We start from the raw sequence: 5644 nt of genomic DNA on the forward strand, positions 1-5644 counted from the left end.
GAGTACTGGTCGGGTGGAAAGCAAGTCGTCTTGTCAATGGCTCCATTGACTGTCTCTTGGATGGGTTGCCGGCGGATCGGATACAGTTGGGCCGACTACCTGTCTCCCCTAAGCAAACGTTAATATTTCATGTGCAGACTGACCCCTGGAAACTTCTGAGAGCCACTGGCTGTACTGCCTTTTCTCATTGGTGTTTGATTGTGTATTTTAATGGCTCATAGTCGATGCTTTGAATCTGTATTCTTTTAGTGGAGTTTTAAATAATGGGCCTTCAGCCGTTTTAAAATTTATAGTTCCTTACTTGTCAAGTCTTTCATTGTTTGGGCCTTCAGCCTCATTTTAAGTATGTTTTTTTCTGGATAAAGCTTTGGGCCTTTACCTTTTGAGAATTTAATGTAGTTTGTTTTTTAATCATGGGCCTTCAGCTGTCTTAAAAAATTATTTAACAAGTAAGGCATTTAAATTTTAAGTGAGGCTGAAGCCCCAAACAATGTAAGATTTAAGGATAAAGCCTTGGGCTTTCTGCCTTGTAAAAATTTATTGTAGTAGTGTTTTAAATCACGGGCCTTCAGCCGTTTTAAAATTTAAATTTCTTACTTGTCAATTCTTATATTGTTTGGGGCCTTCAACCTCATTTGAAATATTTAAGGATAAAACCTTGCACTTTCTGCCTTTTGAAAGTTTTAAAAATTAAACAGCTGAAGGCCCAAGATTTAAAACACAACTTCAATAAAGTGCCCTTCAGCCATAAGATTGTGTGACATATTTAGTCGATAGTTAAGCTCGGAAATTTGCGCTGGAATGTTTGGGCAACTAAATAAAGTTGTGTGTGTTCGAGTGTATCTGACAGCAGTTCATTTTTGCCCCCCTTTCCACCATTCCTACTACCTGGAATGAGATTTTCACTCTGCAGCGGAGTGTGCGCTGATATGAAACTTCCTGGCAGATTAAAACTGTGTGCCCGACCGAGACTCGAACTCGGGACCTTTGCCTTTCGCGGGCAAGTGCTCTACCAACTGAGCTACCGAAGCACGACTCACGCCCGGTACTCACAGCTTTACTTCTGCCAGTACCTCGTCTCCTACCTTCGCAGGAGAGCTTCTGTAAAGTTTGGAAGGTAGGAGACGAGGTACTGGCAGAAGTAAAGCTGTGAGTACCGGGCGTGAGTCGTGCTTCGGTAGCTCAGTTGGTAGAGCACTTGCCCGCGAAAGGCAAAGGTCCCGAGTTCGAGTCTCGGTCGGGCACACAGTTTTAATCTGCCAGGAAGTTTCATTCCTACTACCTGTTCTGTCCTACGGATTAACCAGGCGTTTCGGGGCATCAGACTTGTATGACTCCTCTTAGGCCGGGGCCACACGAGCGGAATAGCTGCGAAACGTCAGACGCGCGGTAAATGACCGCACCGCTATGGCGCATGGGGTAGATGCAGCAGTCCACACGGGACGGAACGTCTGCGGCCGCGGAATTTTGCCGCTTGCCAGCCGCATCGCCCATAGCGAGGCGGAAAACCCGCTGCGGCACACGCAGCGCTATGGGTCATGAGAATCAATTGGGCATTTCACACGGGCGGTGCGACAGGTGTGCGGAGAAGGGCCAGCTGACAACAGTCAGTGCTGGGAGCGGAGTAGAGTGGCCATTTGCAGCAGGCAGTTGCGTGCTCCGTTCCGTGTGACTACAAAGTGCCTTCCACGATGTGCCCACTAGACATTGAGAAAATAGATATGGAGATTCTGATAATGGAAGTGGAAAAAAGGCCTTGTATTTGGGATGTAAGGACCGAGGAATACAAGGACAGAAATAAGAAGGATGCAGCATGGCATGAAATCTGCTGTGCATTATTCGATGATTTCGCAGATCATTCAAGCACAGAGAAAAAACCCGTTGGTAAGTTTTTCGTCCACTATTAGAATAATACAATTGGTTAAAAGATCACTCTGAATTGCAACATAGTTTGCGAATTAGTTTTCTGGAACTCGTTAAGTATTTTTGTTTAGGGATTGCTGAACAATGATAAGAGTTGAGAAAACCCTGCATTTCTATTATTGTTGACATGTTGCACATTGATAATTTAACAACGATGCACAAATATAACAATAGAAAAGAACAGCATATTTGGGCAGTAATATATAAGAATTGGCAATAATGGTATCGACTCTTTTGCATCGCATGAATAAAGCCACATGATCGCCTTGGACAATTACAATATTGGATAGAGTGATAAATCACTAAAAACAGAACATTAAACAAACCAGATTCAGTAAGCACTGCTCTCAAACGAGTTTCTGGATAGTGTATGAAAGAGTCAACAATAGCTGATTAGTTAGTTTTATTAAGTCTCAGGTGAATTTACAGGTGTAATTACCGATAATAACAAGCTACAACAATAAAATTAATAAAACTGTAAATATTAAGAAAAATGCATAAAAAAGTTCATTTTCTGCTCTATGTAACACCTCAGATTTTGCTGTCCTGCCAAGGCACTTTACCAGCCTCACTTACAAAATAATTTGCCATTAGATCTCTGTTTCTTATTGCTGACACACTTCTTCTTTCATCCAAGTTTGTTGCAGTCTCAAATCCATTCACAATAAATGTGTCTTCAATTTGGTGCCCATCTCGCTCGCGCACATAATTATGCAGAACACAACATGCTTTTGTTATGTCAACAGCAAAATCCAATTTCACATTCATGACAAACGGTAGTTGAAAATTCTCTTCTCGTGTGTCAACATTTTACCACCATATGGTCGTAGTACATGTTCTGAGAGTCCAAATGCTTCGTCACCAACAAACACATACGGTGTAACTATCCCAGTGGCATTTGGTAAGCCAGAGGGCTCTGGTATACACAATGTATTTCCGTTCAGACGTTTCCACAGGGTAGATTTTTTAAAAATTGTACTGTCTGAATCTTTTCCAAACGAGCCAATGTCAACAAAAACGAATCTATAATCTGAGTCTGCCACTGCTAAAAGAACAATGGAAAAGAAGTCCTTATAATTATAAGACAGTGAACCACTTGTCTTAGGTTTGACCAACCGAATGTGTTTACCATCTATTGCCCCTATGCAATTTGGGAAATTTGCACGGATTTGGAATCCATTGGCAATATTCTTCCACTCCTCCTCTGTCGGCTGAGGCAGACACTTGTTACGCAGGCAGCCCCAAATCCCACAGCACACTTTCCTCACTATATCACTGGCTGTTGACTTGCCTATTCTGTATGTATAGTGCAGATCAACTAAGTGACAACCAGTAGCCAAATACCTAAAACCAAAGATATAAATGTATAAAAATTACGTTCAATATTTAGTAATTATTTAATGATGTTAAAGATTTTAAAGTTACATTAAATTTCCGTTTCTTTTTTTCTCCTTTGTAGGCCAGAAGGCACAACAAAAGTGGCGTAACATTAGGGACTATTATCGGAAATATGTAAGGAAAGTGAAGAAATCTGGTTCAGAAGCAGTAAGAATATTAAAATACGTGTACGCTGACCAGCTGGGGTTCTTGGCACCTGTTTTAGAAACAAGAGATTCAGTTTCAAGTCCACAGGAAGACGAAATTCAGCACTTGGAACATCCTTTGGAATTTTCCCTGGCAGAAGACGACACCGGCAATACAGTAACATCAGTTGACGCCTCAACACCTGAGCAGATTTCAGTAGGCTCATCAGTTCCAAAATAGAAAACGAAAGTGAGAAGCGTGAAAACAGATCTTGAAGCTAAATTATGCAAATTTCTGGATAGTCCTCCAATTCGTTCTCCGTCCGCTGAGGACGAAGACAAATCGTTTTTTGATTCCTTGTTGCCCACGCTGCGTAAGTTTTATTTAGATCAAAAACTAGAATTCCGTATGGAAGTTTTACGCCTACTTCAGCGCATCCGAAACGCGAAATCGCAACCATTTCATGGCTGTTATGCAGCGTGTCAGCAACCTATGCAACATGCACCAACGCATGCAGTAAGCCCAGGACATTTCCAAACATTACATACACAAGGAACCAGCGTGCAGCTCCTCAATTAGTGCAGATGCACTCTCAACAGTATCAAGCTGAAAGAATTGTGACGTCTAGAGAACAATCGCCTTCTATTTCACCAGAGTTTATTGATTCTGACTCTTGAGTAGAGGGTTTTTGCAGAAAAGTGAATTAAAAGGAGTTACTTTCCCTTTTTGCATGTCCATTCTGTTAATTTCATTTACAGTTAATTGATGTTTCTTATCCTCAAAAGACAGATTTACATGTAACATTTCATTCAATATCAATAAGGAAAAGAGAATTAAACTTGTTCGTTTATTGACCTAATCATTACCTTTTTTAAAAAAATTGAAATGAAAGTGTTGTTAAAACTAATGATAGACATTACTGGGTTTCTTTAATTTTAGCTGAGATAATTTTTGGCTGAGACAGGATACTTACACATTAGAATTCACTTACCTTAAAGTTATAGCCAGCATTTCCATTGAAGGTATAGCGAGTCTCATGTTCGTGTCTTGCTTCTGTAAAGCGTTTCTAAGCGTGTGATGTAATTCATCGAAGCTTGAGAAAGACATTCGGAAATAGTTGAAAAATTTCATTTCATCCTCTCGTAGCTCGTTAAATATAACGTAAAACGCTCCTTGCAACAACCGACTACTCACTACTGGATGCACCCAGTACTTTCGGTGTATTTTTCTCTTTTTCAGTATTTTTAACCCTACGTATGCCACTACTGCACAGTGTCGAGTATCCATCGCGACTACCAGCTTTAAAAAAAGGAGAGAACAATTCCGTCTGCTTGGCCTCCTCGCGGCTACGAAGCGAACTATGTTCATTCTAAGAACATTTCGCGCTGTACTAGAATGAAAAGTGTATTTTTTTTCTCGTCTCTATTGTCATTTAATCGCAAGGTAAACAGTTACCAGGTCGACTTCAATTACTTTCTTAAAAATTGTGTTGATAATAGTTATTTAATGTTTCGTGAATGAAACAGTGCAGACAAGAAAAAATGACACATACAGCAAATAGCTAACTCTGCACCTGAATCTGCAAATGTCTTTTTCTACTTTTAAAGTGATGAACCTCTTAAAGATGCAACGTTAACATAAAGTGTGACTGTAAATGCCTTCATAGACGACATGCGGAAAATAAACACGGCACAACTCTGCATTGTGAGCGAGAATAGCCTCGAGCGTGGCGCGCCGTCGGCAGCTGCGGCCAAGCGCCAATATATATCACTCGATTACTCGAGACTGGAAAGAGATATGGCTCTCCTTCCAGTGTTAAAAACAATTTCGATATCTTAGCTACAATTCGTACGCAGCATTATACGATCTCAAATGCACCAAACGCAAAGTAGCCAGCGACGACATTTTTTACTGCAAAGTTTTCAAAATATGCGCTGTATTTTACTTAATTATGAAGTATCACGATAACCATGGGCAGCAGCGAAAAGAAAACCAGTTCATTATCAAGCTGTGATATCAGGCTATAACACGCGTAAAAATAAATTTTTTTCGTCGAATAGTTTCCTCACAATCGAATGAGAGAGATTGCGTAGCGCAGAACACAGACGAATTCGAAAACAGTGGTTTTTAATTTTTTACACGAAAAGTATAAGTTGTAATGAGAAACTAACTACATGGAAGGATGTAGCTTTCCTTC

This window comes from Schistocerca nitens, chromosome 1 (genome assembly GCF_023898315.1).
Source record: "Schistocerca nitens isolate TAMUIC-IGC-003100 chromosome 1, iqSchNite1.1, whole genome shotgun sequence".
Lineage (NCBI taxonomy): Eukaryota > Metazoa > Arthropoda > Insecta > Orthoptera > Acrididae > Schistocerca > Schistocerca nitens.